We start from the raw sequence: 16966 nt of genomic DNA, 5'->3' as shown, positions 1-16966 counted from the left end.
CCCATACCATGTGGAAGAAGTCAGCTGTGGGGCTCCCACAACGTGTGCATTCCGCCGAGGAGCGGAGGCCCGCTCTGTGTAGTTTGTCGGGCGTGAGATATGCGTCATGCAGAAAGTAGGTTTGTATTAACCGGAGGCGAGTGGCCATTGTAAGGGAGCGCGGGGCCATCAGTGCTTCTGTCCAATCCGTGTCCTCCATGGGACCCACCCAATCCTCCCACCTCCTGCGAAGTCCTCCCAGGGGGCCCGCCGCGACGGTAGTTAGGGTGCGATATATCTGGGAAACCCCTCCTCTGCCCAGGTTTCCCATCAGAGCTTTGGCTTCCATGGGGCTATGCTCGGGGATGATGTCTCCAGACTGTATGTGGACTAGTAGGGCATGGCGCAACTGAAGGTATCGGTAGAACTGTGTCTTGTTCAAGGCATATTGTTTCTGGAGGTCCTGAAAGGACCGCATATGTGACCCTTCCCAGATATCACCCAGAGTGGAGATACCTATGTTGTCCCAGGTCTGAAGGCCCTCTAGGCCTGCCACATGTTCCAACTGCCTCCCGTGCCATAGCGGGGTCTGTTGGGTAAGGCGTCCCCACCACCCCGTCACTTTCTGAGCTGTCCGCCATCCCTGTAGCACCACTTGGGTTACATCTGGGGTATCTCGAGGGATCGGATTCCCATAAAGGGTGCCGAAGATCTGTGGGTAGCCCATTGTTTGTAGTTCTAGTTTGTATGCGGGGTCTGACCAACCACCTACCACCCAGTCATTAATTACAAGTGTGTGCATCGCTAGATAGTAGTATTGGATATTAGACATGCCTAAGCCCCCCTCGTATATGTCTCTCTGACATGTTTTAAGTGACAATCGTGCGCGAGTTCCGCCCCATATGAATTGGCGCGCTAAGGAATCCATCTCTCTGAACCATTTCCTGGGGACGGGAAGTGGGAAGTTCTGTAGGAGGTATAGGAGCCTGGGGAGGATCATCATCTTGTACAGCGCTATTCTGCCAAGTAGATTCAGGGGAAGCACCTTCCAGCGCAGGAGGTCGAGCTTGATTTTCTTTGTTAGTGGCGTGATATTAAGTTCCCATGCTAACTCGGGAAGAAGTGAGATATGTATTCCTAGGTATTTGAAGCTGTTTCTCCGAACTGGGATGTTTCGTTGCCAGTCTATACAGTCGCGAGAGCGGTGTAGGAGGACTAGCAGGGACTTGGCTGGGTTCAGGATCAATCCTGAGGCTTCTGCGAAAAGCCTCAGGATTTCTAGGACGCGCGGGCCGCTTTTGGGTGGGTTGGAGATATACAGAAGAACATCGTCTGCGTATAATGCCACTCGGTCTTCCGAACCGATGGGCCAGTGCCAGCCCTCAATCAATGGGTCGTTTCTCAGTAGTATCGCCAAGGGTTCTATTACTAGCACAAAAAGTAGAGGGGATAGCGGGCATCCCTGTCGCGTTCCACGGCCAATGGGGAACGGGTCGGAGACTACTCCGTTCACCCGGACTCGGGCAGTCGGATTAGAGTATAGGAGTTTCACTAGTCCTCTGAATTTCGGTCCGAGCCCATTTTTATGCAGGACCTGTTCGAGGTAAGACCAATCCACCGGATCAAAGGCCTTTTCAAAATCAAGTAGAAGTAGTGCCAAGTATTTGTGTGACAGAGTTTGGCGGTGCGCCAAAGCCAGATGTAACCGCCTGATGCAGTGCCTGGTACTACGGGTAGGCATGAAGCCACATTGGTCAGGGTGAACCAGAGTGGGCATTACCTCCTTTAGTCTGGAGGCAAGGATCGAGGAGAGTACCTTAATTTCGACATTTAGGAGCGAGATGGGCCGGTACGCTGAGCAGTGTCGTGAAGGGGGCTGGGTTTTGGGGATCACCACAATTGTCGCTTGGTCAATCTCAGTGGGGAAGCGGCCTTGGTTTTCAGCTTCGTGGTACATATTAAGTAGGTGGGGACCCAGGATGTCCCTGCATTTACTATATAGTTCTGCTGGGAAGCCGTCCGGGCCTGGGGTTTTGCCCGTTGCCAGGCTAGATATTGCACTGCCAATCTCAGCAAGGGTAATGGCCTCCTCCATTCTATTTCTCGCCTCTGGGGACACCCTTGGAAGGGTAATATCGTTTAGTAGTGGGGTCTCTCTCTCAATGGGGGGGCGTGGGTGCTTGGCATATAGACGCGTATAGTAGGAGGCGAAGCTCTGTGCAATTTCTGCAGATGTTTTAACAAGGGAGCCCGAGTCCTCTAGGATCTCGGGTATAATTCTGCCAGCCATGGGGCGGGTGGCTAGCCAGTGCAGCAGTTTCCCGTTTTTATCCCCCCATCCATATATTCGGGCTGCTGAGGCTCTCCACATGTGCTTGGCCGACTCCAGCATCATATGTTTGATATCCTCTCTCACCCTAGTCAGTCGCCTCATGGTAGAGGCCGAGGCCGAGTTTACATGCTGGCGTTCCAGTCTTAGAGCCTCGGTTTCCATTACAGAGATCTGGGAGTTCTGGTCCCGCTCACGGGACCGAAGAATGTGTTTGGCGTGCCCTCTAAGAGTAGCCTTACAAGCGGCCCATATTATTCCCGGGGATTCAACCGAACCTACGTTAAGTTCAAAATATTGACTGAGGTGATTCCTGAGCTCCTGCATGTAATCTTTATCCTGCAGGTGCCAAGCGTTCAGGCGCCACATAGGCCGTTTGGTGGGGTCTACTCCGCCTAGTCGGATACTTATCGGCGCATGGTCCGAGACCCCTCGGGGGAGAATCTCTGCCCCGGTGATGTTTAAGAAGTCCAGAGCGGGCATAAACACAAGGTCTATTCTGGATTGCGTCTGGTGGGCCGCGGACGTGTGCGTGTACTGGCGCTCTCTGGGGTGCCAGGTGCGCCACACCTCGCACAGGCCGAGGCTTTCCGCCCAATTGCTTAGGGCTGAAGCCCTCTGAGATCTATTGGTGGTGATTTCCCCAGATATGTCCAGAGTTGGGTCAAGGACCGCATTGAAGTCGCCCCCCAGTAGGGTGGTCCCTTGGGGAAGTCCTGAGGTCACTCGGTGGAGCGAAAGTAGGAAGGTGTCAAGCCCGCTGGAGGGGCGTAGGCACATACAAGGTTTAACGGGTGTCCCTGAAGAGTCCCTGTGACTACTACGAATCTACCCTGTGGGTCGGACTGCGTGGCTGTGATCACCATGGGTAAAGATCGGTGCAGTAGGATAGCCACCCCTCTAGAGCCTCTGGAGAACCCTGCGTGGTATACTCTATCATATCCTCCTCGCGCGAGCATAGGGCATCTGGATCCCAGGAGGTGGGTCTCCTGGAGGAGGACCACGGAGGGGGAATATCTACGGAGAGTGTGGAATACTGCTGATCTCTTGATCTTGTCCAATAGGCCATTTACATTCCAGGAAAGGACTTGGGTCATCAAGGGCCAAGCGTGAGGTGTGTAGGTGTTACGCAAGATTTAGTGTGTGGGTGTAAACCCAGGGACGACCATTTCCAACAATTAGGCGAAATCTTAAAGTTACAAACCAGGCTGACTAACTGGTAGCCCTTTAAACCCAACTCAAACTCCCCCCCCCCTGAAACTCCCCTCCTCCCCATACTCCCACCCCGGAAGTATCTGTCGCCCAAAAACCCAACCAAAACCAGACAGCCAGCATTGCTGTTGTTGGGGTGGAGTGGTGGACCCCTCCTTTCTTTCGGATCAGTTGCAATTAGCGGTCGCAAAACGAGCATTCAACACCATATTTTAAAAGGTCTCTGGTGTCGACAACGGCAGTCCCACTGGGGCCTGCCCGAGCACATCAGGCGCGGCCAGTCTCTTCCCGCGTCCAACGAGGGGGCCGCACACGACTTGTCAGCCGAGCACCGGAGATTGACTCAGGCGACCATCTTCTGTCACTAGGGCCGGTGTCTGAGGCCCCGGAAGAGCGTCCGCCGTGATCTCAGTCTGTGAGCCTGAGTCTTGGGCCGTCTCACCGTCCGCAGGAGTGTTCAGGTCTTTCCGTCTACCTCTTCGAGATCTGGTGCGTCGCCTGCTCCTCCGAGGTCCTTCTGAAGAGGGGGGTATGACACAAGGGGTTTTCCCGGCAGCCCCCAATGGACCCCTCCGGGCCCGACGCCCTCCTCCGTCAGCCAGTCCCACGCCTCCTCAGGTGATTCGAAGAAGTATGCTTTCCCAGCCATGAGAACTTTGAGGCGAGCAGGGAAGAGGAGCATGTATGAAAGTTGCATTGCCCTGAGTTTTTGCTTAACTTGCTCATACGACCTGCGGCGGGTTTGGACCTCTCTGGTGTAGTCCGGAAAAATTAGGATTTTGTGGTTTTCCCATTGAAGATCTTCCAACCTCCTCGCTTCTTTAAGGATGTTGTCTCTATCTTTAAAATTAAAAAAACGTGCGATCATTGGACGCTTCGGGCCGCCCGGGGGGGGGGCGAGGTGCGAGTGCCCTGTGGGCTCGTTCAACTGCGAACAGGGGCGAGAGGGATTGGTCCGGCATCCACGTTTTGATCCATCTCTCTAGGAACTCGGAGGCCCTGTCATCTTCTATACCCTCGGGGAAGCCGATAAAGCGTAGGTTGTTGCGTCTTGCCCGGTTTTCAGCATCCTCTGCACGGCGGTGAAGCTCGTTGGTTCGGGTCTGCAGTTGGGCCACTTTGATTTTGAGGTCAGACAAATCAGTATCATTCTGGGAAACTCGGGATTCCACCTCAGTGATTCGGTTTACTGCGTTTCTAAGGTCTTGTCTGATGAGGCCCATATCCACCCGTACTTCTCCGATTTTGGTTTCTACGGCTACCTGCGATGACTGAATAGCTTGGAGAATGGCGCTCACTCCGTCCAGGGTCGGGCCCCCGGTGGCTGCGTCTCCCCCTCCCCGCTGGCCCGCCGTCGTCGTGAACTGATCGATTTTTTGTTGGGAGGGTGGAGGCTGTTTGTTTGCCTTGTCTTTTCCCATCGTGGTGTCCGGGGCGGGAGCCGGGTGTGTCCCACTCCCTGTATTTATGTTTTCAAGCCCAGGTTTTCAATTTGTTTTCCGGTGTCTTGGACCAGGGAAGGTACCGCTGCGTCGCTCCGCGCAGGGATGGCGGGGTGTCACTGTCTCAGGGGCGTTGTCTGGACTAATTTACTCTTTCTTGGGCTCTATGGAAGCATCTTTTGCCGGTATCGTTGAAAGATCTAATCGTTGGCTCCCATCCGGTAGCTCCCCTCCTCTCACCCTCTTCCCAGGCGAAAGGGACTCACTATAGTTCCGGGCTCAAAGCCTCACCACACCCAGGATCTGGTGTTTCCGTAAAGGGCCCCGTTTCGCCACACGCTGGCCTCCACTTCTCAGATCTGTCTCTACAAGGGTCAATTGTCCATAACTCGAGGCCTTGGAGTTCAGGCTGTTTCAGGGTGTGTGTCTCCACTCCTCGGAACCTGGTCTGCTACCAGCTCTTGGCGTGGTCCTTGGCCAATCCCCTCTTGACGGAGATCTGAATGGGATCCGGAGGTGGGCCACCGCCTGTCCCCTTCACCGAAGCAATGACAGGGGAGGGGGGTGTTCTTCCGACTCGTCGACCCCCTCTCCTTCCTTCTCCTCCACTCCCGGGCCCCGGGTATCGTCTCCGTCCCCCCGGGCGGACCCGCCCGACCTCCAGTCGAGACCCCACCCCCGCGTGGCCCCAGCCCCTATTACGTACCAGGAGGGGGCCGCGGGGGGAACAAGCAGCGGCGGCGGTCTTCTCGTCCACGCCCGGCCGCTTCACTTCCGTCTCGCGGCCAGGCAGGATGGATGGGGGGTCCCAGGCCTCCCGGCCTGCACCCGCAGGTCAGTGCACAGGGCGGGCCGCTCACCTGGTGCCTTCTTCCTCGGCCGCCCAGCTACAGGGATCCGCCGCCGGGGCCCGGTCCAGGCCCCCCAGGGACTCTCTCCGGTCTTTCAGCCTGCCACGCAAGTCATCAGCTCAGCTATCGGCCTGGCCTCGGCCCGGCCGGGCGCGTCGCGATCGCCATCTTGTTTTCCCTCCCGGGATCGGCCCGATCTCCGCGCGGGCATAGAATGCAGGGTCTCCGTTTTTTTTCGGCGTGCGCGACCCCCGCGAGACCCAGGGTCACAGGGGTGTCCGAATCGGTGTCTTTCAGCTCCCTTGGACTGTGCTAATTATGGGCAGATGACGGAGGGGTCCAGAGCACTCTCAGAGTGCGACCGCCATCTTGACGCCCGAAGCCACGCCCCCTTGAATAAGGTTTTTAACTGCCAGTAAACCTATTGCCTCTGAAACTTTTGCCTATCATATACCATATTGTTGAATAGGCCCTGGAGAAGTGAAAATCTGTTGCAAAAATAAATATGAAAAACACATGTTGGCTGATGTAATTCTAGATACCCTTTCTTTTCTCCTTATGCTACAGAAGTGTTAAACCTTACAATGACTTGATTTTTGTTGACTATGAGCTTTTGACCTCAACCAGCAGTCCTCTAGAAATCCCAGTGATCTTTCCGCTTCGCAAAACAAGAAGACTAGGTGGACAGCAGCTGCTGCAGGAAATCCAGCCCAGCATTTTCTCCCTTCTTCTGACTGTTCTTCCCCCCTCTTCCGTAGGGCACAGCATCAGCAATCTCCTGGACCGGTAGAAGAAAATTACTTTTGACAAAAGGATGCTAACTATTGTAGAGAACGGCTGTTCTTTCAGGTTCCAATCATCTCCTTCTATTCCTTCCAAGAAAGCATCTAAATGTCATCTAGTATTGCTTTGTTTGGAAGTCAGTACCCTCCTGTTCAACGAGGCATTGGAACGGGTCCCTCCTTCTCCAAAAAAAAGAAAGGGGGTATATAGTCCTGCACCTTCTAGTTCAAAAGAAAGGACTGAAGGTGAAATGACACTTTATTCTAGATCTCAGGGCTTGTACAAGTTGATAAAATAATAGAAATGCTGCATGTTCACCAAATATACCACCAGCTCCATCATGGGGGATTGGATCTGTACCATTGATTTACAAGATGCCTATTTTCATATCAACACCATTGAGAACCATGACAATTTTATGAGATTTCTGGTTGAAAATGTCCATTATCAGTATAAATTCCTGATTTATGGCCTCATGTCTGCATCACAAAGTTTTTCAGACTGCCTGGTGATATTACAGATGGAAGAAAATAAATGTCAATTTTCATCTATCCCTACATAGACCTCTGACTCAATGACGTCAATACCTCAAGTATCCCCACCTCATTACAACATGACACACTCTATACTTCAGAGGCTGGGATTTCAAGTCTGCAGAGTCTGGTGCACTCCATCAATTACCTGAGAGCACTCAGTCACTATCAGCAGCAGTGAATCCGTTGGAGGAGAGACTGAGTTCTATCCCTCTGCTGTGTCAACATTCTAACAATGAAACATCCAACATCCTGTCAGATTTCATCCCTTCTGGACTCAGTGGCCTCCTGCATCTCTATTGTTCCACACACATTGATAGATGAAACTATTATAACAGCGCCTTGACAACCTGTCGAGTCAGTTCTCTGCAGTTGATAAATAGTTAACTCTCACATGGAAGTTAACTTTCACATGGGCTGCGATCAAATCCCTTTGTCGGTGCTAATTGACAAACCTCCTGAATGATGTCCCCTTTCCAATGCGAGACCACCTCAGACGTTTGTGACAGATGCATCAATGTTTGGTTGGGGAGGCCACATGCATAGTCTGCTGGTCCAAGGCATGTGTTCGAAGAAAAAAGGCTTACGACATCAGCTCTCTAGAGCTTCTCAGCTTACGGCCAATACAACAACAATGTATTACATCAACAATAGGGAGACATGAGATCCAGAGCTCTATCTCTAGAAGCTCAAACAATTTGTAAGTGGCTGATTGAGAGGCACTTGCACATCACAACAGGTCACCTGCTTTGCATCCTGAAGGCAGAAGCAGATTCTCTTAACAAAACAATGCAAGTGACACATGATTAGGTGCTGAACGATGAAGAGCTGTGGTGGTACACTGACCTTCGGCATTTATCAGAATGGCCACAAGAGACTGCTGCGCAGAAAAGATCTTGAGCGTGAGTTAAGTCAAGAATCCAAATAATAATCTCTCTCACACTTCTGGTTTTACCTAAAGGACTTGCCATTGATTTACATGGTGTCTGAAGCAGTTCTTTCTGATGAAGTCCTGGTCAAAGGCAAGCCCGTACGGGATTTGGAGCAGGATCAGGGCGTGAAGCAGCACTGAGATCTGAGCACGACATCTTCCCAAACTCACATCAAGATGTCTAGTCTCTAGGGCCTTGTTATACATGATGCTACATTTAGCACCCAAATTAAATTGTTTAGGCACAAGAGACTGATGTTTCGGGGGTTGGGTGCAAGAGTAGCATCTTGTTCTGACAAGAGCAACATGACTTAAAGCCTGACATTTTGAGGGGAGGCATCTATGAAAACACTGCAAAGGTGAATTTAGTTGAAAGATATTCAAAAGAGAGCAACTCTACATGCTTTGAATGGCACTGATAAAAAGGAACTCGTCAGTTCTGTGGGTTGGTGCCTTATTCGGCTCGCTCATATCCTCTTTGAGGCTGGATCCTGGAGCCAAGACTGAGCCATTGCACCCCTATGAGCACAAGCAAACTATTTCAAGTTTCCAGATCCTTCTGGTTCCTGAAGAAGATTCAAATGGTGGGGAATCTGCAAGTAGTTCATATTTGTTTGTTGATTAAAATCATACAATAGAATAAAAAAATGACAATCACATTTCATAAATTACATCCATAAAAGAGAAGCATATACCTCCTACTTTCACCTTAGTATTGGCTCTGTAGAAAATGTGGGCACCTTAGGGCGGCTAGTAAACCCAGGATCAAGGGAAGGGCGAGTAGGTATCTCAAACGTAAAAAAAAGGGATGGGCAACATGACATTGCAGAACTAAATACGCTTTTACTCGACAATTAATCTAGATTGAACCTTGAGATCTCAGAGACACTCACCCGCCAATTGGACATAGACAGGAACGCACTACGACAAACACTCTCATGTAAGGCACACCATTGTTGGAGGGTAACCACCCGATGCATTAATGAACTTAGTGACAAGAACGGGGCATTTTTATACGGACCTACGACTCAAGACATTGCTTCCCACTTTATGCCCGTGGTGATGGGTGACTCGGGTTCTGTGGTCCAGACAGCCTCTGAAATTGCGGCAGTGTTTACATCCTACCACTGACAGCTTTAGGTTTGTGACCCACGACCTCACATAGAGCGTATTTAACCGCTACTCAATGACATTCTGCTTCCTTCTTCGATGGCGGCCCAATGGCAAAGCCCTAGAGGAAACAATCACAGAGGATGAAATTCACGCAGCCATCAGGGACCTGCAAGCTGGGAAGACCCCAGATGGCTTCCCTCCTGAATATTGTTTCACATTTAGAGACCAACTGGTTCCCAACTTGCTTCGTCTCTTCACTGAGGCCTTTCAAAATGACCTAGACTTAGCAGCTATTCTCGTTATTCCAAAAACCACCTGCCCTTGCTCGAACATGGGTCCCACTGCCCCATCTCCCTGCTTAATACAGATAATAAAATCAGTGCAAAACTTTAGGTGACCAAGCTTCACTGGTTCTTCCTGCCCTGATCCATCTTGATTAATGTGGCTTTGTGCCAAACCGAAGTACCAACACTGTATCCGGTGGCTTCATTGTGCCCTTGCCCCTATGGGGAATCTGACAGGAGACAGCTTTATTCCTTGCTGACTTTGAAAAGGCTTTTGACATGGTTGACTGGGACTATCTGGCGACAGTCCAGCTTCACATTGGCTTTGGACATTGTTTCCGCATGATGACCTCCCTCCGGTACTCAGCCCAATGGCTCAAGTCCGTCTCAACGGGACGCTGTGGCAAATTTTGGATTATAAGGGTCACCTGCCAGAGGTGTACTCTTTCCCCACTACTTTGTGCTCTGGCGTCGAGCCCCTACCAGGGTTGGTCCACTATGATGCACCAATTGAGGGGCGGTGCTGGACAAATGCCTTCGAGGACAAGACCTTGTTATACATGGACGATGTCCTCCTCTACCTCACAAACCTGGAAATCTCCGACCCTCAAACTCTTTCATCTATTTGAGAAGGCCTCCGGCCTGTGCCTTAATAAGACAAAATCCCTTCTTGTTCCTCTGTGTGGCAATACTGCTTCAACCGGTTGGAGACTGAGCACCCCCCTTCGTCAGCTCAGCTTCAAATTTCTAGGGACACATATGGGGACTACACCAGAATTTACACAAGCATTCAATCTGACTTCCCTTCTGAACAGCACTAAAGCTAGCCTGACTCCATGCTGCGACCTCCCCTTAAACTGCTGCGGTAGAGTCGTGCTGATGTTTTCTTTCTACAAAACTTCCCGCTCTATATTCCTAATACCTGGTTCACGGAAATAGCGTAATTGATTTGCATTTTCCTCTGGCATGGGCACCCACCCTGGATAGCCCAAAATACTTCCCCACTCTGTTTACAAAAGAGGACCCGGGGCAGTGGACCATCATTTATATTACTGGGCATCCCATCTTCTTCTTGTTAACAACTGTTTGTCGGGCAGCTGGAACAATCTAGCGTATTAGCTGGAACTTAGTGACTCCCCTATGGAGAGGCCAATAGCCAGACTCGAAGGATTCCACCATTGGGATCTCATTGCCATCTCTAGCCGATGTTTGCAGCGAGTCCACTCTGTGTTCTTTCACCGAAGTTCAGGACAATTTTATTTATCGAACACCCAATTCCACTGATACCTCTAGGTGCACCCCACCCTTGACTCTTACAAGGAGGAACTGCACTACCTACCAGACTTTAATCTCCTCGAAGCCTGGCTGAGGTTCAGGGGATGAGGTAAAGGGGGAGTTTCCCAATTCTATCAGGCATTGATGAGCAACACCCCAGGATCCTTAGAGTCACTGCGACGGAGGTGGAAGGGTTGGATGGGGAGTCGGACAAGGTTGACTGGCGAAAGACCTGTATTACCCATAAACAGCTGGTGATATTGGTCCGACTCCTGCTGATCCAGATAAACTACCTCCACCACAACTATATGACTCCCCAGAAGTTGGGACGGGCACAAATCCTTACTGATCCCAGGTAATCCCTGATGCCAATCCTTGGAAGCTGACTTCTTTCACATGGAATGACTGTACCCACAAACTGTATCATACTGGTCCCAGGTTGACACTACTATGTTGGTGGTCCTGGGTACCCCCATAAACTTATCCACTATGGTGGCAATACTGGGTGTGCTTGATGGGCTCGGTGAGCCTCATGGGGACAGAACATTAATTGGACTAGCAACTCTGATAGCCAAAAAAGACATTGCTTATGCTTCAAAAAGACTTTCCCACCAACACTGAAACAATGGTGCACTGGGATGGGCTGTTGTGCTAAACTGGAAGAACCAATTTACATTACCCGGGGTTTCCCTGCGAAGTTCTCCAAGATCTGGGGAAAATGGTGGGACTTTTATGGACTATCTTCCACACTGGAGTCCTTGGCGAGTCATGTAAGTTAAACTCTTGGGGGAAGGAAGGGAGGTAGGGACGGGACTGGCTTGAAGCTTTATTATTGGTGCTTCTGCTTCTTTTTGTTCTTGATTGCTCTATTTACTTGCAGAAACTTTATAAAATCTGTTTATTAGACAGGAGAAGCACATTTAATGCAGAGTGTAACTTATAGTTACCATCATGATGTCATTCAAAACCCTGCATATTATGATTTAGAGACAGTGAAATGATGGATAAAAAATCATGGCTGCTCAGCCAGAGGCAATACATATATGGAGTATATGAAGGCATTCAGATGATCTGTTTTGGTGTTAACAAATGTCATTAGCTCACTCCTGAGGTGAAGCGGAGCCAGACCACACATTTTTCTACATTTACAGTCACGTTAGGATCATTGACACTCAATGAAAATCTCAATGGGGTTGTAGGACTTTACAACACAGGACTGTACCAACCAGATGCCTTTATCGCGCATTGCAAGTATAATTAAAGTAAGTAAAACCTGTATCTGTGAATAGATGCAATATTTTCTTTTTTTGGGGGGAGGGACTCCCTCAAAACAACACCTTTCATTTACTCTTGATTTTTTTTTACCATTACCCACCCCTGAACCCTAGAATTACCCTTACCCCCTTTACCATTACCCATCCCAAACCCCCTCTCTGTCTCTCTCTCTCTATAAATATATTCCATATATATATGCAGATTCACTTAAAACCAGAGGTTACAGGGATGTTATAGTTGTTATAGTTAGGCTCACATTTCAAACTTACAAAACCATAGAAATTCAGCTTATAGAGTTATCTCATGTAAGTATAACTCATGCATTAAGGTAACTATAACTCTCTCCCCCGCAATGCACAGTTTTTTCATCAAAAAATTTACTGCAAGTATTACTTTGATATTATCAATTATGTTATTAAAAATGTCAAGATGTCATGAGTGCCGTAATTTGTGGGGTAATTAGCAGTGCATGGCGAGGGCGCGAGCTATAGTTACCTTAGGGCACGAGTTATAGTTACTTGAGATAACTCTGACTATAACAGGTGAATTTCAATGGTTTAGTACGTTTAACCACTTCAGTGCGGGTGTCGGCCCCTGGCCGATGCCCGCACTACCTCACTGGTGCAGGTCACAGCCAGTGGCCAACACCAGGGAGGGGGTTGAAAAATCATCCGATGCATTACATCGGAGGATTTTTTTTAAATAAAAACAAAACCGGGAGACACAGAAGATCTTCCGTGTCCCCCAACGAATACCCGCCTGCACCTTTGTGACATCAGCATGCCGCGAGGCAGGCTGACATCAATATGTGTTTTCCCCATGGCCGCTTCCTGCTCCGGTGAGGAAAACACGCCCAAGCGAGCCTCCCCGACATTCAGGAAGGCCTTGTTTGAAAGGGGAGATTCTCCCCTTTCAAACTAGGCCTTCTTGAACTGGCTTTCTGCCCCTCGATCGCAGCTGTGCCAGGAAACCCCCACTAGACACCAGGGAATTCACTTGAGTGGGGGGGCTACTTTTTGTTTTTTTAAAGGTAGGTTTACTCCGGGGGGGCGACCGTGAGCAGGGCGATCCTCTGTGGGGGCAATAATTTTTTTAACAGCTCTATGGCCCCCAAGGAAACCATACAGCTGTTAGAAATATATATAGATCTATTTATACATGTATAGATATACATGTATAGATATATCTATGTTGATATTTTATCTATATATAGATATATCTATAGATATGTTTATAGATAGATCTATATATATATTGATGTGTGTGTGTATATATATATATGTGTGTATATATATATACAGTAAATATATATATATATATACAGACATATATATATATATATATATATATATATATATATATAGCGATCACTTTTGTCAACATGTGTGTGGTTTTCCTGGGGGCTGCGATCGGCCCCCAGGAAAACCACACCCATATAAAAGTGATCTCTTTACATATATATAAATATATATATTCGCCACCAGTTCTCTTGCAGTTGCAGCTTGCGTCTTGAAAGCAACGCACATTCTTCAACTGACACGTTTTAACGGTACCTTTTAGGCAGCAATAAAAAGTCAAGTAACTCTTGTGATTATTTGTTTCTGCTACAAAGGGATCTGACTTTTGTCTAGTGGCAGTTTTGATGCCATAAAGTAGCGCAGAAGGTTTATATGCCTACTGCAAAGATCAAATCTGTATTTTATGTAAATAGTTGAGTTGATTAGTAAACCCAGCCATTACCTGCGCTATAATACAAATGAAATGTATGTGCGAGGGGGCTACGGAGAGATGAAGGGCACTTTTGCTGTGTGGTAGTGAGGAAATCGGAGGAGGAGGTAATGGGGGTGGGAGAACCAGTAATGATTGTTGGACGGGTGCTAGAGGCGCTAAAGACTGTGACGATTGGTATGTGACAAGGTGAAGTAATCGTGTGTTTTTTTTTGTTTTTTTGAGTGTCTTGGGAGTTTCCTGTTGCAGGCGCTAGGCCTACCAACGCAAGTGAGGTATCATTTATATCGGCAGACATGGGGGAACACAGAATAGAAGAACAAGTGTTATTGCACCTTGTCTTTCTCTACATTTTTTCCTTCCAAATGTAAGACAGTGTGTACAAAAGACATCTATTTGAGAAATGCCCTGTAATTCACATGCTAGTATGGGCACGCCGGAATGTGCAAATAACCACTGCTTCTCAACACCTTATCTTGTGCCCATTTTGGAAATACAAACGTTTTCTTGATAGCTATTATACCTGGTATACTGTAGAATGAAAACCCATTACAAGGTGCAGCTCATTTATTGGTTCTGGGGACCTATTGTTCTTGATAAACCTCTACAAGCCTTATATATCCCCGCAACCAGAAGAGTCCAGCAGACATAACAGTATATTGCTTTTACAAATCTGACATTGGAGGAAAACGTTACAGGGTAAAACATGGAGAAAAATGGCTGTTTTTGATCAGCTCAATTTCAATATTTTTTAATTTTAGCTAAATTCAGAATGTTGTCTACTTTTTAGAAATGTTTAGCTCTCCAGGATCCAGCATTGCTTTCTCACCCATTTTTGTCACTAACTGGAAGGAGGCTGAAAGCACAAAAAATAGTAAAAATGGGGTATGTCCCAGTAAAATGCCAAAATTGTGTTGAAAAATGTGGTTTTCTGATTCAAGTCTGCCTGTTCCTGAAAGCCGGGAAGCCGGTGATTTTAGCACTGCAACCCCTTTGGTGATGCCATTTTCAGGGGAAAAGCCACAAGCCTTTTTCTGCAGCCCTTTTTTCCCATTTGTTTTCTAAAAAAACGAAATTGTCGGTGTATTCGACTAATTTCTTGGTCTCCTTCAGGGGAACCCACAAAGTCTGGGTACCTCTGGAACCATAGGATGTTGGAAAAAAAGGACGCAAATTTGGCGTGGGTAGATTCTGTGGCCAAAGCGCGAACTGCCCCAAATAGCCAAAAAAGGCTCGGCACAGGAGGGGGAAAAGGCCTGGCAGCAAAGGAGTTGAATACTGCAACACTTGAAAGTCTGCATTTATACAATACAACTTTAACTCTCAGTAGATTATCTTCCTTATACATATATACCCTTTTTATGCTATCAGGTATCTATATATTTATTGCTTTACTGCTACTGTGCAACAGAAAAAATCACTCTCTCCAATGAACTATTCTGTCTCACCCTAGATATCTCTCTCTACTCTATTACCCATCCCAAACCTCATTCTACTACAATGATCTCTGAAGTAACCTTACTTAGACCTTTCCCTCCTGGCTCACCCCAACCCTCAGTTTACCACTATGATCTCCCAAACAACCCTACTAAATCCTTCCCTCGTGTATATCTCCTTTGACTCACCCCAAACCTCATTTTACTAATATGGTCTCCCTAAACCCTTTCTACAGATTGTTCCCTCATCCGTCTCTCCTTTTATTCATCCCAAACCTCATTTTATTACTATGATCTCCGAACAAACACTTTCTAGATTCTTCCGTCTTCTATTCCTCCATTATTCTATTCAATCCAACTAAAGGCTCACATGTCCACTGCTTTAAGTAGCTCATATTTCCCTATCGTAATCCACCACTAATACTTTTGGTAGCGCGAATCTCACTGAAAGGCGCTTTGATGCCTCGTCAGGGGTAGTAAGCGCTATATAAATACAATTGCAATTACAATTACATGAAACCTCATTACAGCTTCTGAGCAAAGTGCTTTAGCCTTGTGTTGGTGGATGGAGTGTGATTGGTTGGCTTATGACAATCCATCGTTTCTCATTGGTGGCCTCATGAGAACTCTGTGTGACTGGTTGGGATTTCTGTGGGGAGAATAGTAAGGCTATGTGAGAAGATATTGTAAAGGGTGATGTATCTCTGCCCCCTACTGCTCCCTTCCTCGGCACTACATTCTGTAAAAACACCATCAACTACAGAGTGAAAGGTTTCTGCCGCTAGAAAGGAGAGGTTCTGGAGAGTTTCTCTCTGAAGAGCCACTTAAGAGATCAGATTGAGAGGTTAGCCCTGTAGTCCACAACTCAAAGGAGACCAGTGATGTCTAGTAGGACAGCACAACTCAACTCTCTAGGGCCCACTATTGTAGCCGTCAGGTATGTTGCAGAAAATTCTGCAATGCCAAGGTTCTAACGTTTGGCAAGTGGAATGTTTGTCCTGGCTCGGTGGGAAACATATGTCCCAATGTCTCAATTTAGGCCTCAAAGATTATTATGGACAATGCCAATGCTTACAGTGGGCTTTGAGGGAACCTTTTGCTGATCATTGTTTGACTGTCTTGTCACTCTCATTTGCTTGATTTTTACTTAACGGCTTTCCTTCCTCTTCCTGAGTTTTTCCCACTCCTGAAGTGTTGCTTTGATGTCATCATCTTCACTGGAGGATTTGAATCCTTCCATTGCTCACATTCTGAGTACTTTTTTGCCATCACCACTCCATGGAACACTTGTTTCTTCCTATTCTGCTCCTTCTGTGCAGCTTTCCCTCTCACATCCTCAAGATCTCTGTTGCATTACCCCCACCCATCTCATTTGTTGCTTCCCCCACCTCTCTGCCCTCCTCTGCTTTTTTGTCATTTCCTTCTCCCTGTTGTGTCCTTTTTCCACACATTTCCTCCCATTTCCTCCACTGCTCCCCACACCCTAGTACTCTCGCCACTCAGTGGCATTTACTTTCTCCCCTCTCCCATCCCTCACCACCATTGCTCCCATGCCCCTCCCCATCGCGTCTTTTTTAAATAAAAAAATAATAAATTGAGGGGCCCAGAAGCTGCCAAACACTTTTTTTTTTTAAATGCACATTTAGATCCTTTAACTTATTTTTATTTACCCCTCCAGGATTGGTGTCTGCAATCATGGAATAGTATTTTCTTTTAAATTGAGACTGCGTCAGGCAGTATGCAATCGCATGCATGGTGATGCATGCACACATACATTATCATACTGGGTTGCCAT

The sequence above is a fragment of the Pleurodeles waltl genome, chromosome 5 (genome assembly GCF_031143425.1).
Source record: "Pleurodeles waltl isolate 20211129_DDA chromosome 5, aPleWal1.hap1.20221129, whole genome shotgun sequence".
Classification (NCBI taxonomy): Eukaryota; Metazoa; Chordata; class Amphibia; order Caudata; family Salamandridae; genus Pleurodeles; species Pleurodeles waltl.
Note: the sequence above shows the minus strand (reverse complement) of the source record.